The sequence below is a fragment of the Lagopus muta genome, chromosome Z, assembly GCF_023343835.1.
Source record: "Lagopus muta isolate bLagMut1 chromosome Z, bLagMut1 primary, whole genome shotgun sequence".
Lineage (NCBI taxonomy): Eukaryota > Metazoa > Chordata > Aves > Galliformes > Phasianidae > Lagopus > Lagopus muta.
Window position 1 is genome coordinate 10,483,197 of NC_064472.1, and position 20,564 is coordinate 10,503,760.

The 20,564-nt window shown below is 44.8% G+C and overlaps 1 protein-coding gene across 6 annotated transcripts in view; it reads right to left on the reverse strand.

Annotated features, from left to right (window-relative positions):
- PDZD2 (PDZ domain containing 2) overlaps window positions 1-20,564 on the reverse strand; it is a 198,823-nt gene that overhangs the window by 105,340 nt on the left and 72,919 nt on the right. Inside the window, exon 1 of one of the 6 annotated variants that reach the window (XM_048931124.1) lies at window positions 12,208-12,341. The exons of the other annotated variants lie outside the window; for them this stretch is intronic. The gene's annotated coding sequence lies outside the window, so the exon portion shown is untranslated. Of the gene's footprint in view, window positions 1-12,207; window positions 12,342-20,564 lie in introns of those variants that run through there. 6 annotated transcript variants of the gene reach the window in all.

Below are 20,564 nucleotides of genomic sequence, written 5' to 3' on the forward strand. Positions count from 1 at the left end.
AGCCACAACCACATGTTAGAAGAGTTTGTTTTATATCACGGGGTCACAATAAGAGCCCATTATAACTCTGGTTAACATTCCCAGGCTGGTATGCAGCGACGCAGCCCACACAACGCCTCAGCTGTGGTAACGAGGTCTTGAAAGGCCTCTCTGCGAGGTCTCTCACAGACTGGTGCAATCCTCCCCACCAGCCTTTCCCCTTCCCATCACCATTTACGCCCCAGCTGCATCCAGGCGGCAGGACAAAATCTGGCTCATTGCTTGGGAAGGATTTTTTGCACAAGCTTCACGGTTCAGCAGATCTAAGGCTGTGGCTTAAAGCTTCCTATGCTGGCCACCCAGCGTACAAGTGTTCCCTTAAATAACCCCTGCTAGAACTGGGGCTTCCACAACTTCATGGAAAGTATTTGGATCTCAAACAGAACATTTTCTTAAGCAAGCTATAAAAAGACTACACCACACAATTTAAATGGGTTGGCTTTTATGGATCCAAGTGCCAAAAAATAAATAACTAAATAAATCTGGCACTAAAACCCATTAAATAATAATCCACCCAATAATATGGCTGCTCAGTGACTTCAACAGAGATTTCACGAATCCAACCCTGGCATCCCGCTCAGCGAAGATGTGCAGATTAGCAAAAGGAAACAGATGCCAGACATGAAGGAAAATCCTGCCTTCAGATCATTCTTTAACAGGAAAAAAAATAATCAGTTGAATCAGTTGAAGATAGACTCCTTCTCCACACATTAATACAAGTGTCCCTTCAAGTACTCACACTCAGAGCAAATTGTCACATATGAATTTTTATGGCTGTTCATTTTCAAATCAGCGTAGCCCAGGCTCTCACTGCCTCAGCTGAATATCTTGCAGATGCCACTGAGTTTCTAATCTCCCGCAGAGCTATCAGGATAGGCTTGTTTGCTCACTTTACTTGCTAAAATTCTCCAGGTAAGCTTTACAGCTACAGAACAAAGGCAATGTAGCAGTTGAGAACAGATATGGAGTATTCTATGCCCTTCCTCAAACGCTGATTTAAGTGATCATTGTACACGAATGGCCTTTTCTCTCAGACACACACATGTACGTTCTTGAAATGTATAAAGCTAATGCCCTAGATCTGTCACAGTCCCCATTAATAATTCAGATTATTGGCCATTTTACGCACATACAATGAATGCTTCCAAAATTAGCTTTTCTTCTTTTTTTTATTTTTTTTGTTTCCCTCTTTTTCCTCTAAATGACCCACTTGGTGTATTTGCTATTTGTAGAAAAAGCTGTATGCTTACCTAAAGCTCTGAGAGACCACAGAGCACCTCTCCCAGCGGGAACTGTGCTTGGATGAGGCCCACAGAGATTATCTATTCTGGTCTTTTGGCACTAGCAGCTGAGCAGTGGACACAGAAAGCTTTCTAAGACCACTTCTGACAGGGAGCACACTCCGATAAGCAAGTGAGACAGTGACAATACTATTTCAGTAATGTCTGCAGCGCTTAATGCTGACGGAGTTGATATTTTTCAGCTCTGGTCATTCCTACAACTAGTAAGAGTATAAACAAGAATTGCCATCTTCATTTTACACTGAAATCACCAGCTTCAGGTATCTATCATTTTTCAGTAATTTTTTTGAAATGAAGTAAAACCTTTCCTAGGAACTGTTAAGCACTGATAACAGACCAGGATACAGAGCCATTTTCCACCCACCGAGAAGAAATATTTACCATCCCCACTCATGCACTGCACATGCAAGCTCCCTGCCAGCACCCTGCACATGCAGAGCTTGCCTGCAGCACAGATCTGCAGTCCATCCTGTTTACCACTTAGGACACACACTAGAACCAAACCAAGCTCCACCTCCCAAAATCCAGAAGAAAAGCAGCTCGTGCAGATGTTGAAATTCTGGTGAGAAAGACAAATGATAAACAAATTTCCTAAAAGATGTGCCTTGGGACAGTGCTATCCAGCAATTTCACTAATTCCCTTGGTAGGGAAAGTAGGAGAGTGCAAATGGAATCTGCAGAAAACAGACTGCTGGGAAAGTTGTCAACTCAAGAGGATGCACAGAAGTTTATTCAGAACATCTGAGGACTAAAACAACTGACGGGAGGCGCAGCTTAAGATCAAGCCAAGTGCAGTCATGCACTCTGGGATTAAAGAAATATGTTCTACAGCTTGGGAGCTCAACAACCGTTGGAAATGATATAGAAAGACTTGGGTGCTCATGGCGAGACCGTAAAAAAGCCACATGTTGCCTGAGGTCTCAGTGAGGTACGGGAAAACAGACAAGACACTAGTAAGATATTAGCTGGAACAACGTGATTTCAGGTTACTGAGTTCAGGAAAGGTTAAGTGAAAGTGAAATAGGGCAAGAAAAGTTCAGTAAAATAACCTCCCTCATAAGACAAAAAGATAAAATGAAATTGGCTTTGGTATTGGAGGAAAAGGGGGCTCCCTTTGGATGAGAAAGGGAAAGATAAGGCAATGAAAACCAGCCACAAAGAGGTTTAGGCTGGAATTTGAAAAAAGGCTTGTGTTCATCAAAATAATGCATGTTGAGAAAAGCTTGCCAAAAGGAAAAATAAGGCAAGAGGTTGATTGTTCAGTGCAAGAAAACTGAATGAGATGGCCCAAATCAAAGCCAGTCATGCAGGATGTCCAAAGCCAATGCTGGTAACAGAGATTCTCATCACATACAGTCCACAAATCCACTGACCAAGGTGTGTGAGCTGCATTACTACCCCAAGACCTGCTAGACCATCCTTCACCTGCAGCCAGGTCTTGTGCCATCACTGGAGGGGCATGATGCTGAAGGTGTACAGAGAGCTGAGATACACGCTACCGACATACACCAAAAGCTGTTTTACATATGGACTGGTTTCCTGAGTTAGTGCTCAGTGAAAAAGGGAAGACACTTCCCCAGAAAACCTAAGGTTTTTTCTAACCAAGTCATAGGAGCAGAGACTGGTGAAAAGCATGCCAGTTGACTTGATGTCATCAGGGACAGAAGAAAAACTTTGCTAAAGGCAAGGAGATGCATGAGGCTTTGGAGGGAAGAGATGAGATGGCCGCTGACGAAGGCTTCAGAAATCAGCACTGTGATAGCAAGCAATTAACTATCACAGCTGAATTCCTCACTATTACACAGTATTACCCAATAAAATTAACAGTGCAGGCAGGTGCAAAGGGCCATTTACAATCTTGCTTTTCCAAATTAAACTCTGTTCCAACAGAAAAACATGAAGGTAAAAAGGTGAAGAAGGGAGAGAAGCGGGAAAACATAGAAGCTAATTAATGTCAATCACTGTAAAAACCCACGACTGATGCTTTTGACACAACTAAGACAGATCCTCTGCAGACATCCAAAGGAGCATGAGAAGGGTGCCAGAGTGCTGCATCAAAGTGGGATAAGCAGAGAGTCCCTGCATATCTACAAAATGCAAAAATAGTCTGCTCAGATACTTATACAGACTGCCCTAAAAGTAATGCTTCCTATTTATTTCCATGGAAACTACAACAGATACAAAGAGCATAGTAACACTACTTGATAGAGCAAATTCTCACCTACATAACACTGTTTTTCAACACAGCCACCACCATTACCTACGTATTTTCATTAGCAATGAACAAGAGCTGGCATGCCACACACAGACGTCTGCACCAGCAGAGATGATCCACTGTTCACAACTGTTATGACGGTTTCACTGCTGAAGCATACCACTCACCACCTCACTGTGTTCACAGAATCACAGGGGTTGGAAGGGACTTCAAGCGACTATTATAAAGTCCAACCCCACTGCTAAAGCAGGCACCTACAATAGGTTACACAGGTAGACATCCAGACAAGTCTTGAATATTTCCATAGGAGACTCCACAGCCTCTCTGGGCAGCCTGTTCCAGTTCTATCACCCTTACTGTAAAAAAGTTCTTCCACATGGAACTTCCTGTATTCAAGTTTTAGGGCATTACTCCTTGTCTTATCACTACATACCACCAGAACAGCTGCATCCATTTGCCCCCACCTCCCTTTAGTTCTTATTCCACCTCACCATCCACTCAATGGCCTCAGTGGCCTTACCCAATTTCTTACTCTTAGGGATGCACCGATCTTGAGCTTGGAAGAAGTGATGTTTAAGCACAAAACAGCTCTCATGGGCACCCTCACCTTCTAACATTCTAGCCCATGGAACACTTCCAAGCAGGTCTTTGAAGAAGTCAAAGTTGGCTCTCTTGAAGTCCAGGGTATCAATTATACTTACTGCTTTGCTTATTCTACATGAGATCTTGAACTCCATCATCTTGTCAATGCTTCATCGCTGCATCCCAAGCTTTGCATCCCAAGCTTCTCCTAACCACCATATCCCTGACCAGCCTTTCCTTGTTATTAAAAACAAGCCCTCCTTGTCAACTCCTTCACCACCTACATCATAAATGCATTACAGGAACCAAACCTTCTGTGCTTGGCTGAGTTGCTTATCCAACAAATATCAGGATGGCTGAAGTCCCCCAAGAGAATCATTGCTGGAGATCACACGGCTACTTCCAGCTGTCTGTAAAAGACCTCATCCACTTCCTCCCTCTGATCAAGTGGACTGCAGTATACACCCACAACACAGTCACCCATGGTAGTCTGCTCCTTAATTCTTACCCACATCCACTGTTTGCTCTCCATAAGCGTTCAGGCAGCACCGATGAATGTCAGTGGATGCCATTTTTTCTGCACAGACGAATTAAGTGAAATATCTTTGCTTCATCTGCACTTTCATGTCAGATGCCATTTGTCAGACTGCCCCTCAGCTGCTATCTGTCACACGGTAAATGGAATGTAACAGAATTCCAGTGGGGAGGTTCAACCTCTACTGTCATACCACCAATATCCACCTCTGATCTCATAGGCCAATATAAGGAAATAGGAGGCATTACTTTTCAAAGCAGCCCGTGTTCATACAAATGTCATTCCAAATGTTGGAGGAGAGAACCTATGGATGTTTATACTTTCAGAACAATCTCAACAGTGCATGTTTAAATTGCCCCTGTGGGAGAATAAGTAGAAACTCCAAAACAGACTCCAAAGGACTTGCATGCACAATTGCTGCTAATAACCACTTGCATGCAACAGAAGACTGCCCCAACATGCTTTTCTTCCAGGCCAGTTTTCCCATCTGATTTAGAAAACAGAAGCCATAAAGAGCACTACCAGCTCATTCTGGGTTTTCTTTTCCCACAAGCAGTTATTTTGTTCACAGCAAGGTACAGTTTTGGAGGTAGCTTTCACTTCCATCAAGCTTCAAACCTGTTATCAAAATGCACAGTATTCACCAGTCATGGTGAGGCTTCAACTCTCTGGTCACAAGGAAAAAAGGGGCCACTAGACAAAAGTTTATAGAAAGACAAGTGCTCCGTTTCCCTTCACTCTTTGGCCACAATCTGTTGCTGTCATTTGGCTGCAAAGCTGGGACTAAAACACCTGACACTCTCTTCAGTGGGTAGATCTCAGACTTCACTGCAACACGAAAGACAGATGCTTCCTACTCTTAACTAAGCACAGCCAGGAGGCTTTGATCAGCAGTGGTATTGCATAGTGGAAACTGTTCCTGCTCTTGAGATCTGCATTAAAAGCAGTTGTAAAAAGTCTCTTTAAAAATACCAGCATGAGTTCTCACATCCCTGGAGTGCTCTCTTGCAATTCACCTACAAAGCAAACAACTGCCTCTGGCCAACAATCATGTTTGTTTCTAAAGGGCAGCTAAGCTCATGGAAGACAATACAACACATACTTTCCCATGTTCCTCCAGGACTGTCCTGGTTGCTCAACCAGCTGCTGCACTTTGCAGGCAGCTGGACTCTCTTAAATTTTAGTTTTAATGGTGAAACTAACTTTTCAGCCATGAACCAGATTCCAGTTCAGCTTTCTGCATCTCTAGCAGCTGTTTCCGGAAGGCTGCTCAAGTACTGCAGCTCAGTGGCGGCCTCTTTAGAAGTCTCTCCCCTGGCGGATAACCTCAGAAACCATCTTGGCTAGTCTCAACTTCTGCTTTAGAAGCTGCTCTGGAAGGCACTCCATGGTTTTTAAGTAAAGGCAAGACTTTAAAAGGATTGCAGCAGCTGGACTTTAGACACGAGTTGCTGTCTGCCTTTATCCACAGTTCAAAACACAGCCCACAGCCAGGAGGGAACGGTCACATTCCAGCAAAATGGTGTAAATCATGAATAATTCCACTGAAGTCCAGCTGGAGAGTGCAGCCTAAAGAGAGGTTTCCCTTTGAAGCTCTACAACTCCTGAGCTCCGTTGGAAGACCCCAGTGACACCTTTGGCAGCCAGAAGACATTGCCGTATGGACACACGTACACTTCCCTGCAATACGTGAACACTGGGGTCTTAGCTCACACTGTAGTTTCTTTACCACTCCTTAAACTCCTGCAAAACACAAGTTAGGTCTTCACTACGTCTCTGCATTTGACAGAAGAGGAGCTTCCCACCTCCAGCCCACATTGAGGACACCAGCTACAGCCATAGCTACCAGCAGAGATTGTGCAGAGCTGAGAGCTTCCTTGCGTGGACCAGACATCCAGTTCTTCCCCTGAGGATCTGGCTTTGATTCAATTCAGCACCTGCTATTCCTCCCTTCAGCGACTCAGCCAGCCAGCAAGACCAGAAAGCTTTCATTACGTCAGAGGTGTCACTTAAGCAGGAACAGAGCGTTAACACAATTGCGTTCAGAGAACAAACTCAATCTCCCTATCTCGGCTCATTTCCCCTTCCAGCAGGCACTTCACAAAGATCTTCTTTCTCTGACACTTGCAGAAGCATCCCTTCCCTAGAGAAGCATTTCTCTATCCCATCCACAAGTACTTTCTCACTCTTATCGTCCTCAGTCTGCTCTTCAAATGCCAGCGTGGGTAATTCACCGGGGCAGATCCATTAAGTCTTCAAAAAACTCCTGCGTCACTGCTGGGTCTTACTAAGCAGGTGGTGCCTGGTGGCTCTTACCACTACCACTTTACTTTTTTGTCCATTATTTCATGGACAACGTGAAAAAAACTGAGGTGACTCTACACACAATGCACTTCTATACCCTTCACAGCTTTATTTCCTTGAGATATAACCTCTCTTTACCGAGGAAAGCAACTTTCCCCGATTTCTTATCAGTTGGCTTATTACCCCCCAAGCAACAGAAGCAGATTACACTGTAAATGCCACTTCACAAACAGCAGTCAACAAACAAATTCCTTCTGTATCCAAACTGAAAAGGCATGAGTATGAACTCAGCAATCACACTTATCTCCAGGTCATGGGTCAAGACTGATGGACTCAAGAAGCCACTTTAATTAAATATTTTCACATCTAAGAATCTGGGAAAGAGCCATAAACTCGAGCCAGTCAGAAAACTATACAGCACAAGCCAAGCAGTCAGCAATGGTCATTCTGTGTCTGGAAGATTACCTCTCAGCAAATTATTTACATGTTGTGGTCATTCTTATTTTAAACATTTCTTTTAAAAGTTGTTTTCTACAAGCCTGTGTTTAAGGATCTCTGTAACTTCTTGTTTTATCTGCCTCATCCCCTCTCCCTTCTGTTCTTTCAGCTTTGACCTAGAAGAGCACAAGAGTTGTGACTAGATCAATCCACCTCGCAAAACATCCTGTCCCTAAAAGAGGAAGGTCAGTGTTCAAAGACATAGGACAAAATCCTTTCCTGTATAGTGCTCTCGACAAACTGCAAGATTATCTGGCAACAACCAGTCTGGCCCCACTAATGCACTCCTAAACTGTTCTGGATTGTGGACAAGAACTTGAAAATGTATTTCCTTCCTGCCCAGTAGGGTGAGATTCCTGTTTCTACCCATAACTCCTGTGTCAGCAACATCAGTACTGCCCTGCTCCTTTCCCTGCTCACCAGCAGCTGCAGGGATTTACAGATACATTCCCTGTGTATTTTGTACATACTCACAGTAGTACTTGGAAGCCACTCAGTGGTTTGCTGAGACAAAAGGTCAAATTCTGCAAGTTACTGCAAATCTTCAGCACCAGCAGAGTTCATCCAGAGTCAAGAACTTCTCCAGAATATAGGAAACACTTAGGATGCCATGGGACAAATCAAGTGAATCATGCCGATGTGAACCACAGCCCCAAGAAAGCAATGCTAGTAGTTATGCAAACAGCCGTACCTTTTCAGCGGCCCTGAACTTCTCTCTCAAAGCACTGGAATAAGTCTTAGCCCCTCTTCTGTTGTTAGGAGCACAGAAATCTCTGAAGCATACAATGGATGTAACCTGCTCCAGAGCCAGTGCACCTGGCCATCCCACTCCAGTGGAGGGCTCAGAAAATACAGCCATTCTGCCTGTGAGGGCCTAGGAGCAACAAGGCACTTCTATAGGGGTCTAGGAGCAACAAGGCCACTTCTGATGTTCTGTGTGTGTTACATGGATCTACACTGCTCCAGTTAGCCTGGTTCCAATACAATCCATGGTGCAGCAGCCACTTTTCCAGAACCAGAAATGCCGGAGATACGCCTCTGGGACACAAAATGGAGCAAATGTGGGTCATTAAGAAGTGTTTCCATGAATCCCAGTTCCCTGTGCCTCCAAAACAGGATCCTGACCTGGATTAGCTTTTGGCTGAAATGACAGGTGATGCCAGTCAGTGATCACTCAGTATTTATGAAGCATGCTGCACAAATGGTTAACACTTCCCCCGAATCCGGGGTTAAGCTCTCACTCATTCTGGCCTACAATGGAATTCCACGGGGTATTTTAACCAAAGGCATAATGCCTCATTAGCAGTCCCAAGCTGCTACAGGTCCTTAGACCAGCAAAACACTCAGTGCATTCACTCTAGAACTGACAGCACTCCTACGACAAGCAAAATAATGATCTTTATGGCTGCTTCCAACCCAAGCCATACTACAATTCCATGACCAGGCAAAGCAGAGGTACCACATCCTGCCTCCAGGCTGAGCACCACACTAACGGTAACCTGGGCTTTGTGGCAAGTCTCCATCAGAGCCTCAGCTATCATGAGACAAGGTCTGCAGTGTGAAGGAAGGACTGGGAAAAGGGACAGGACTATCAGCCTACGAGAGTATGCCTACATGCGCATTTCTATGAATGCACAGCATTTTCAGATGACACAAACTTCCCCAAAGCCCTTACTACCAGTATCTTCATGAGGCTAGCTGCAAGCAGCTCCCAAGATAAATCCTATGAAACATTCTCCAAGGGCTGCTGCCTTCCTGCTGTTCTCGAGAACATGCAGTATCCACTGAAGCATCCATTTCTACCCACACGTGTAAATGGGCTACCACTTCAAGTTCTCTGTGATCACACTCTTCCAGGACTGTGGACTGTGCCTTAAATTAACTCACAAAACAAGCCAGAAAGAAAGAACACAATTTGACAGTTTTATCCCAAGGCTAAAAGGAAGAGAATTGAAAAAAAAGGAGAGGAAAAAAATAAGAAAAAAAAAGCCCAAACCAGCCAACAACTCTTTACACCAAATGAGCAATTTTATTAAGGAAATAACATCTGAACGAGACACGCCGCACACACAAGTTCTGCAGCTGTAACCTCTCGTAGTTGATGTTTCTCTTGGTGGTACATAAGGCAGAAAATAATTCAGCTCAGCCCCGGAGGGCTTGTGGTGGCTCTGCGGTCATAGCAGGCACAAAGCATGGTAAGACACTAAAAGCAGACCTTGTAAGATGTATCATCTGCTTAGAAGCTTCTTTTTTTCTCCTTCTGCAGTGAACTACAGACCAGATAGGCTTTCAGAGACATGCCAGAGTTCAGCCTCAAGGGAAAGGCTCCAGATGACCAGAGAGCAGCCCTGGGCCACCACAGCCCTCCAGAGGCTGTCCTCTTCCCAGGGACAGTCCCAGGGCAAACTGCATGCAAGGAGGAAATTCTCTGCATGTACACAGGGGACACTGTCCCATGGCAGACAATTCAAATGTCCATAGTTAGAGCTACAGCCACTATAACAGCTCCACACCCATCACTTGGAGGAAAATTCCATGATGTTTCCATTCCTTTGGATTCAAAGAAGAGCACTGCGCCATACAAACAAAACACAATAGGGACCAGCTGTACCACACCATGCTTCTCCATCAGTTTTTACCCTAAGCCCACATGGCTTATAAAACAATAATGAAGTACTAAATAGCAGTGAGATACACCAGGCTACCTAGTGTTTGCTGAAATACACATGACATTTATATAGAAACAAAAGGCATCTGTGGCATTTTACATACCTGAAAGCTTCAGAAAGTTAGACCTTGTGCTCCGCTCCCCACAGTCACAGCTCAAGGACTGCTGATCAGATTCAGACCGAAGTCTGCCACATTCTCCTTCCCTCTGGGGACTGATGGGCAGATACAGAAGTCAGAGGGAAGTCAGGTACCACAATCAGGGTTAATGCTCTTTACTTCATGCCTTTTGCATGTGAAGAAAATGATTTTCCACTAAAGACTGGGGATGAGATCCTCCTCAAAGGAAGAATTCCCTCTGCTCAAGCTTAAATCCATACACAGTCATACATCTGCTAAATCACAGTAAGATCCTTCTGTACTGACACAGGTTTTCTATTTCAAGAGGATTAATAATATGCAGGCAACATACTTTCCTGACTATGCAGAAAAATTAGGATACGTAGCATATATCTTTAACACATTTCCACCTAATCGCATGCACAGAGATACATCATGCTAGATGACTAACCCTTCCAGCACAGCCATGTGAGGAACGCAGTACTAAACTGATTTTCTAAATACCATGACAATATTTAGTCACTATGTCAAAAATCATTTCAAGATTTCAGAAAAGGTAACACAAGAGACACAAACTCTCTCCCCACGAAAAAGCTGGAGGCACATTGCTGCAATAGATACACAGGTCAATGACGTGAGGAAATGCATTCACTACTTTTCTTACCCAAGTTTTACCAAAACCAGCTGGAGGTTTCCCGTCCCTCTACACCCCTCCATGAGGAGGCATCTCCTTTTTGAGCCAGGAGATGGTGCCACAGAAATGCTCCCTAAAGAAAGGCTGAGATGAGGAGATAAGGGCGAGGTCAAGAGCCCCAATTTCTGCTGTTGAAGGTGCAACTAGCAGTCTGTTACTATCAGTCCATATGAAATGGAAATTGACAATAATGCTTTTGGATGCAAGAAACAGCTGCATATCTAATGAAGCACCTGTAAGAAAAGTTCAGATAACACCTACCTGAGCCAGAAAACACCAGCTTATCATCTTATTCAACAACTGACAATATTTTGGAATTAAAAATGTAGGATACATACACATTTCTAACAAATGTGCTGCCCAGAGGTGTCAGAAACGTTATCAGGACAGAGAGGAATCAGCCTTTCTCACCAGAGCTGCTGCTGGTTGAGGTACTACCACATGCTATTTCTGAGCAGCACGGGGTTCAGATCGCGGACACATAAAACCAAGAGTTGTGTGAGCAGCGCAGCACACACACGCAGAGCAGGCTGTTGTGCAACACAACACTTCGACACTTCCCATCTGCACTCCATTTCAAAGCATATTTTACTTGTTAGCTTCATTTTGAAGGTCCCCCCGCAGTTGAGCTGCAAGAGAGGACGCTGTCAAAATGCAGAGCTGAGCAGAAGCATTGAGCCTGCATCTCCATAAAGTAAATGTGAAGTAGGAACTAAGTATGCCAATGCCGTACATGCACAGAACCCACTGAACACCAACAGACGTTTCTTTGCTAGAGGATCAGGAGATATTTAGAGTGCAGGATGTCTGTGGCACACGAACGCCACCAAAAGCTCTCCTAAACGAAAGCAAGAATCACGATGGATTTAGGAAACGATCATTCAGCTCTATTTTCTGCATCCAATTGAAAGACAATATATTTCCCTTACGAAAAGCCTCCAGTACGAAAGCTTGCCAAAGGAAGCTCCTCTGCAAGGCTTTCAGCAGCGCTTTCATTTTAAAAATCCAGTCCTCACACGTCCCACGGGAAAGCGATCAGTGCCTTGAGTTGCGGAGGTTATCCTCAATGGCACTGCCCGGCGCGCGGGGACACAGCCCTGTCCCCTCGGCAACGCGAGCCCCGAACGAAAGTTTCTGGCCAGCGCCGAGCCCGAAGCCCCGAGTGCCGACACCCCAGCACGCCCCCGCCGGCCCCCCCGCGCCCCTTATCCCCGGAGCCTCCCCAGAGCTCCGGCCGCCGGGTTCCGCACACCTCTCCGCGCCTCCGCCGGGCTCCGCGTGTTGGCAGCGGCCGTCCCCCGCCGCCCGCGGCTCCGCTTCATCACCTGCCGCCGAGCCGCCGCGCTGCTACCGCCGCGGAGCCGCCGCCGCCGCCTCCCTCCTCCCGGGCGCGGCTGCAGGGCCCCGCTCCGCGCCCCGCCCCGCGGCTTCGAGCTCCGCGCTCCCGCAGCCCCGAGCTCCCGCCGCCGGGAGTGCGCAGCGCCGGAGCTCCGACCCCCGCCCCGCAACCTCGGCTCTGCCCGCCCAGCTCCGAGCGCGAGGCTTCTCCTACGGGAGTGGGTACGGCCGGAGCGGTTCTCGCTGCTACGCACTCGCTCCGACCACACCGCGCTCTCGTGCACTTTCTCCCCTTCGGAGATGTTTCCACTCGGGGCATCCAAATTAAAATTCCCCATGCAGCTCACAGGGTTTGTTTTCTTCCCTGTAGTGCAGCTTGATGTGCCAAAGCCAAGCACCTTCATTGTGGGCTGCGGTTTAACATCACGGGGACATTTTTCAGGTGCGTGGCTGTCCCAAAAGCAGTCATCTGGTACTCAGTACTGTGTCTTTTCACTCATAAAGGCTAAACTACACAATTACCTATGCAGTGAGCAGTCTGTAATCAAGACAAGGATGAAACTCTTCCACTGAGTCCCACACTGTGTTCTAGCAGCCCTCTAACCGCTCCACTTTGTTCAGAGGAGCCCTGTCTCTGCCATACAATACTACCCTATGCAGAAATCACCATCCCTCGTTTTTCAGGATTTTCAGCATGATTCTCAGCCTTCCAGGTGTTGAGAGGGAGGCAGAAGAGACTCTCGGCTTTGTTCCTTGGAGCGAAAGACAGAGGGTGGTGTCAGTCGGTGCCCCTGCTCGCGGAGAGCACAGGTCGTTAATTAGGAGTCAAAGAGGAATGCGCCAATAGTTAACATACATAGAGCCAACCTCAGGGAAAGCTTTCCATCTTCAGGATTTGCCTCTTTCTGGGGCTCAACACTGCGAACCCAGAAATGCCTCTCTTCCAGCCATGATTCATGGCCTGACATCCCCTGAGAAAAAAACCTCACCATTCCTTTCATTTAAAAGGCAGAGAAGAGCTCAGATGCAGAGCACAGCGAGGAGGCTGCAGTGCTCCATCAAGCAGGACGTGCAAAAGTGAATGCAAAATTCAGGGAGAAGAAGTTGTCCTGAGTCCCTGCCCTAAAACCGGTTTCTGTCTCATCTCCATGACCTGGTTAACATTATAAGAAGCTGTGCAACAGGATTCACACCCCAGGGTGCCTCCTTTTGTCTCCCTTACTGTTTAATAATCATATACAGAGAAGAGACATCAGGGGTTATCCCATGCAATCTTCTGTGAGACTGCTGGATGTGGGACAAAAACAGAGACAAGCTGCTCTGGCCCAGGCAAGGCCAAAGTGCTCTGTATGGACACACAGTCCAGTGCTTAGGCATCAGGAAAGCCCCAAAACATTGACCACTTCCCAGCAGCAGCACAAGGAGTTCACAGTTTCTATTTAGGAGCTCGCATTCCATTGAAATTTAGGGGGATTTGGCCTCACCTCTTCCCAGCTCTTATTTTGGAGGATGTTGATAGCATTTTAGGCACACACATGCAGCTGTGCATTTCAAAGCAATCTGTTGTGATATAAGCCAAAACAGTATTGGAGTCATATGTTTTCTTACAGATAAAGCATCAATTTATAAACATGTACAGCAAGTCTATCCAACAGAAAAATGGCTTCATACATATGCAAACAACAAGAAATACTTAAAGCAGCTCATCAAATTCCTTTCTGATGGAGAAACTGGAGAAACGACGGTATGAAGATGCTGTTTCCCACTGCAGTCAGAAGGAAGATGCAGAATGATGAGTTTGGTGCTTAGCACATGAAGTTGCAGTTGCATCCCATGTCACTGCACAGGGAAAATGCCATTTGTCACCTTGGGGCATGCTGTGATTTTTTGTTCTTTATCTCTCATCTTCTTTGAGTGTATAAGCTCTTGATTCACATTCAGGAAAGCAACAGTGAGCAAAAATCATCTTAAAGCTCCATTCAAGCTAACCATCACTGAGGTCAGCTCCAATAATGCGTTAATATCAGAAGTTAACAAGGAAGTAACTGTGATGATTTCATCAGTCTTGTGTATGCTCTGGAGCACCTAAAATCTCACTGTATTTAAGTCCTATCCCAAATATCAGCTTCAGGAGTATTTGTTCTTTACTACAGGCACAGACATTTCCTTTCTCCCGACACTGCACTGTGCTGGGCACCAGATGTCTGCTGCCCCCAACACAACACACATAAGGTCAATTACACGCTACGTGTTCTCAAGATCTGAGATGTTTGTGGAGCTGATGGGTAGCAAAATCAATATACGTATTTACATGAAATTCTTTTGAGAACACAATAAGCATCTATCCAAGACCGCATATAACCCAGAACAAAAACACAATGTTCAATTTTTTCCTAAAATAAAGCTACAAATTTCAGAATTCAGCCAGAAACCACAAAAAAGGCACAAAAGAGGGTTAAAACTGAATAGAAGTCCAGCAAGCCAAGAACTGCAAAGGCCACATTCTGCTCCCAGCTATGCCAGTGTAAATACAAAAATCACTGTGCTGACCTCCGCGCTTTGCTAGGTCGGCTCTATACATCCAGGCACTGAGCTCCCCAAGTCTCTGCAAACACCAGCTTAAAAAAAATATTTCTGCACCACACATTGTTAACTATATGATGAATGATGCCACAGAGAAAACTTCTCAGTGTTTGCGCATGAGAAAGCAAAAGCCCTTTAAAGCCCCCCCAAAAATGTAAGTTTAATAGCTCGGACACACAATTACTACAAACAGCTCTTGGGAGCTAAGTGCCAGCCACCCCCAGGGCTCCTGGAGGAGTTCCACCCTCATCCATTCCTGCTGGCTGCAAAACCACTACTTTGTGGGGTCTTCAGAAAAAAATGCCAATGACCAAAAGAATTCCAACCAGCTTCAGGTTGGGTTGAAAACTCCGGAGAGCTTAATCTGTGGTGGGTTTCTAAATGCAAATTGCAGACAGGCCCTTGCAAGAGATATGCTAGTAAACACTCACTTATTCCTCCCACGATACAAACAGTAGGAAATGAGATGTTTTCCAGTCATTTCTTTGGGGGATCTGAAGTCTTGTCCCTACAAGCCAGGAAGTTCTCCAGCTGTACTCTTCAGTTGCATAGGCTATAATCAGAGGTGTTCTCTCCTATGACAGAAGGACTGGTTTCTTGGGCAAAATATGGAAAGAAATTGGTAAGAAATAGTATTGGAAACTGTAGGGAAATGTAACATCACAATGTTACTAATAAACTAATTTATTCACAATTATTATTTTTGTAGCACTCAAAATACAGCCTTAATTTGTAAGGCAAATATGGATATACTGCTCTTGTCCCAGAGAGCTTACACTGTAACTTGCTATATTAAGGCTAATTAATATTGAAAATATGAAAGTTCACTGGCCCTCGTAACAGAAATTGTATGGAAAATCTCTCTGCTATGCTGTTTGTTTCAGTTTGCAGGAATGTTTCATTGGAGGATGAGGTGAGGCTGCATTCACAGAGCACTGCTCCCCTCAGGCCCTCTCCTAGAATCACAGAATGGTAGGGGCTGGAAGGGACCTCTGGAGGTCCCCTAGTCCACTTTCTGCTAATGCAAGTTCACTCCCTAGAGTACAATGCACAGCGAAGTGTTCAGGAGGTCCTGAGCCATCTCCATCAACCAGAGGTAGAGATGTGTGGACAGAGTAGCTGTTTGTGAACCTTTGTAGTGTTTGGAGACTGTTAGAGCTGACTTAATGCATTTGCAGTGTATTTACAGGTTGATCATTTAAAAAATCAATTATATATGAAAAAATTCCCCACTTTAACAGGGTGTTCTGTAAAAATCCCAAGTGTGAGGCAAAGTATCCATATTTTACTTCTCTGAAGTCATTCTTAATGTACTTCTTTATATGGTCACAGAATTTATTTAGAGGTTACTATGAATCTACAGGGGATAAAACCTTACATAGGCTCTACTCTGACTCAGGTATGGACTTCACAACAGAGTAAAACTCCTATCAATTAGTGCACAACAGAAGAGATTAACGTGTGTTGAGTATGCTGCTTTAATCTTCAAAACACAAAGCAGCAACTGAAGTCTGGAGAGTATAAAACAGGAAGGTCTAATGGTACCACTGAAAGAGAAGGGAAAATGGCAATGCAGAAATCATACAGTTAAACCCATTTGCCTACCTGCTACTTCTAACATCTGCCACAGTTATTAAGTGGCAAGAGTCACTGAGCTGTCTTTCATCTCTCAACCCTTATTTACCATTTGCATCACTCTTAGCAGTGCGCTCTGTTTAATTTTTACTTCTGTTCACGTGATACATTCACTTGTTTATGGGGCATGGCCCGGGTTTGGATTTCACATACAATGTGTATTTGATCGAAGCAATCTGCAATTTTGTTTTCTGGGATGGAAACACTTATCCTTGCTTGTTTTTAGCAAAGATAACTTGAGGGCCATGTTTGGAATTAACATTACCGTTTCAAAACAGAAAAAGAGAAAGGCCAGTTTCTACCCTCCCTTGAATTCAGCAACGACTGAGCAAGACCTCCATGCACTGCACAGAGCCAGATATCTTCTCCCAGATAATCTTTCAGGCATCAAAAGAAAAATATTTCACATGATATAATATCTCAAATTATGTACTCACCATTAGATCTCTATTTAAATTCCGTTCTTTTCCCTCCCAAAGGTGATGCCAGTTTGCTCTTAACCTTTCTCCCTTATTACGCAACTAAGACAAACTTTTATCGCAGGGTCTGAGACTGGTCTGTTTTTTTCTTACCAAGTTTGGTCCAAAGGTTATCATTTCACAAAGTATCCTAAGGACATTTTCACTCCCAAGAAATATTCTGATGAGAAGATTATTTTTAACTCCGCTAAGCTCTGATGAGTGCAAAATGTGACACGGGGTGCTCAGCAGCCTTGGGGAAAACACCAGTCAACAGGGTTTGTGTTCTTCGCAACCTGAACCTTTCAGCAGCAAGACTCTGTGCACACAGTACGCGATGTACATCTCATCAGAAACCCAAAGGATTGCCAGACAGGTGAAAAATGTGCTTAAAGCCTGCCAGCAGCTAGCTAGAGACAGCAAGGTGCTGCCTAGGGGTGCAGCCTCATACTTGCGTTCCCATGGTGGAGATGTGGCCAACAGAACACCCAGCCCCTGGCGATGCTGCAGGCAGCCTGCTCCAGGATGGCAGCTCCAGGTTTTCTCCCTCTCAATGTCAGAAGTGGCAGGACAGGAAATGGGACAAGACCACTCATGATCCTGTAATACATCCTAGAAAAATCATGAGAGAGATAATGGGAAAGACAGGAGAGGGAAGTGCCAGAGGTTGGCTGCTAGGAGCACATGGGCACTAAAAAAACACCTCCACAGAAGCAATGCAAGCTCTGGCACGGCACATCTGCAGAACAGCCAAGGGAGTATGTTGCCTCTCTGCAAACACCCAGTGTGGTGTTTTGGCAGTGCTTTCCCTGCCTGCACCCAGATAGTGGGGCTCAGGTTGCAGGCATGGTTGCAGGAGCTCTCTGCTCAGGAGTTAACTCCCCATTTGCAAACATACTATTCCTGTTCACTAGGATTTCCTGTCAAAGCAACACTACTCCCTTCTCCTCTTCTACAAACATACAAACAAACATACAGCAGAGGCTGCCCCCTCCAGCAGCGTGTCCCACTCTGGAGGCATTTTATATTACTTTTCCCAGTGTCCTAAAACCAGGACCACAGAGACTGTTCCAAAAGTGGCTTTCATTTTACACTAGAATAGCTTCCATTAATGCAACAAGCTCTATACTTTATGATATCCAAAGTGGAAGCCCAGATCTTGTTTGCTTTTTAAACATCACCAGCCATCACGCACTTTATCTTCACATATTTCCCAGCGCATGTCTGAATGTGCCATTCACCCACCACTTATTAATGTTTCAAGAGTCTTCCTTAAGACATACATGAGATTTAGGAAGGATTTTGCTTTAGAAGCCTTCTGACCATTCTGTGCAAGCAGAGGGCGTACTTCTATTTCACAAACTGGGTTTAATCTACAGAAACACACTGCTTCTGTTTCCAAATATTCCTTCTTAAAACAGTTATGAAAAGCAGTCCTTATTTCTCTTCAAGGAAGAAATATAATTTGGATTTCTCAATCCTGATCACCTTAACACCCAGGCTCAATTTTGTTTGCTAAAGCAACCTACAGGCTCCAAGTAATATAAATTTAATCTACAAAGCTTCTCGCTTGGGCTGGGTGGGTCCAGCATGCCTGTGTTACAGACTCCACACGGTGTGTCAGCAGCATCCGGTGTGAACAGCAGGATCTCAGTCTTGGTGCTCATGTCACTCCATTGGGCGCATTTCTTGACTTTCAGGTCTGGATTGGATTTTTCACTAGGATATCCTGGTATCTCAATGGATCAGAGATTTATGGTTGGTCCACGATTCTGTGTCAGTATTTTGGAGCTGCAGTGGTTTCTTATGGAACAGCTTGTGAAAGCCTGATGTGTTGACAACACATCCTACACATCTATTTCTCCTTCTGCATCCTTATAAACAAAGAGCTAACTCTCTAGTTAACCAGATTGTTCTGGGACAATAGTTATGCATATGAAAGTCAGAAAACACTCCTATGTCGTCTGAGATTTGGGATTCACCTCCTTCATCCTCAGTGATTGCTAAAAATGTGTAACTTTTTTCTAAGTCATAAAAAATAATTTGCCTTTTGATTGTACCCAAAGTAAAGGATTATTAAGAGCAACAAACGATTTTCCTTAATTTCAGGCTTTACTCTGGTAAAGTTCTAAGCCCTCCTATGTGCCAGGAAGGGATTTTGCCTTCAGTAAAAGAAAGAAAAATAGTCAGGCATCAATAGTTATACAGGAACATTTTGATGGCTGGCATAATCTAGAGGTTAAATGTCCCAATAGGCAGCTGACCCAGGGAAAAATGGCAGTGATGCTAAGTTTAAAATTTAAATATTCAATCAGATCAATGAAGCAATTTCTCCAGGGCGCAACTTTTAGGTTAATTTGCTGAAGGCTGAAGGAGCAGGTGGCAAAAAGTGACTGAGACTGAAACCCTCAGCTTTTACACTACATTTGCTTTTTCATCCCATTTTGTTCATGAACTTAGTCCTCAGAACAGGTTCCTAGCAAACCCTAGGAAGAGAATTCAGTAGGTACAGCAGGAACAGCAGCACAAGTCTCTGCTCATGTCCATGCCTGGAACTCCCACATCACAACAAGGACCTGTGGGCTGCAGAACTGCATACTGTGAGATAAGTGGACTTATGTGAAATGAGCACAAGAGGGAGGATGCTGCAGGTCAAAGCAGTGGGATGTCTCCAGTGCTGCCAGACTGCCTCACTACATCACCTCACAACTGTGAGTTTCATTACACAGCTATATTTAATCCTATTTTTCTCCTTCTTGCATTCTTATCTTGATATCAATAGTACTTCCTCCTCAGATCAGTTGTTTCCCAAGAACCCTGTTCTAACTTGCAAGGAAGTTCTCAATATAATGATAACTGCACTGAACAAGAAATTGTTTTGTCACATTTTCCCAAAGCCCTAGTGGCTCCTTCTTCCCCTACAGATCTACTCGTGGAGCCACCCTGTGGGCATTTGCACTGTTTCTGCGCTAAAAGATAACCCGGTGAGGGAGGATACATGAAGTTTCATGAAACTGCATGACCTCTTGTGGAGGAGCACTCACTCCAAGCAGAAAGCTCAGGTAGGCTTGGCCTTGGAGCTTCTCACTTCACAGCAAACCTCAAATATCGTATCTGGAAATCAAACCTCAGCTGTGCATTGGCTGGAGCACCAAGCTTTTTCTCAAAACCTGTACTCAGCACACAAAAGAATGGTATTTTGGCTTAGAGGCCTTGGAAGAACAGGAGTTCAGTTTTTCCATTCTGTCATTATTCCAGCAAGATCCTTCAGGTAAATAGGCCTCACTTGTTTATGCTGATGCTTCACGGAGACACTCAGGAAGTCAGAATAATGCTTAAATTCATAGCCTGCCAGGTATCTCATAAGATAGGTCTTGTTTATATTGCTCAAGCATGTGTCTGAAGAAACAGATATTTCCAAGAATTTTACTTATTTTATAACCCTCCAGCGGGTCAGGTACGTGGAAGGAAACACTCCACAGTAAAACACAGCAGTTAATAAACTGCTTTTCCCCCAGAGAACTCAAGCACCTGCAGAAAGCAAGCTGAGGTCATCACCACCCTGTCACCAAGCTGTGACTTGTTCACAGCAGGG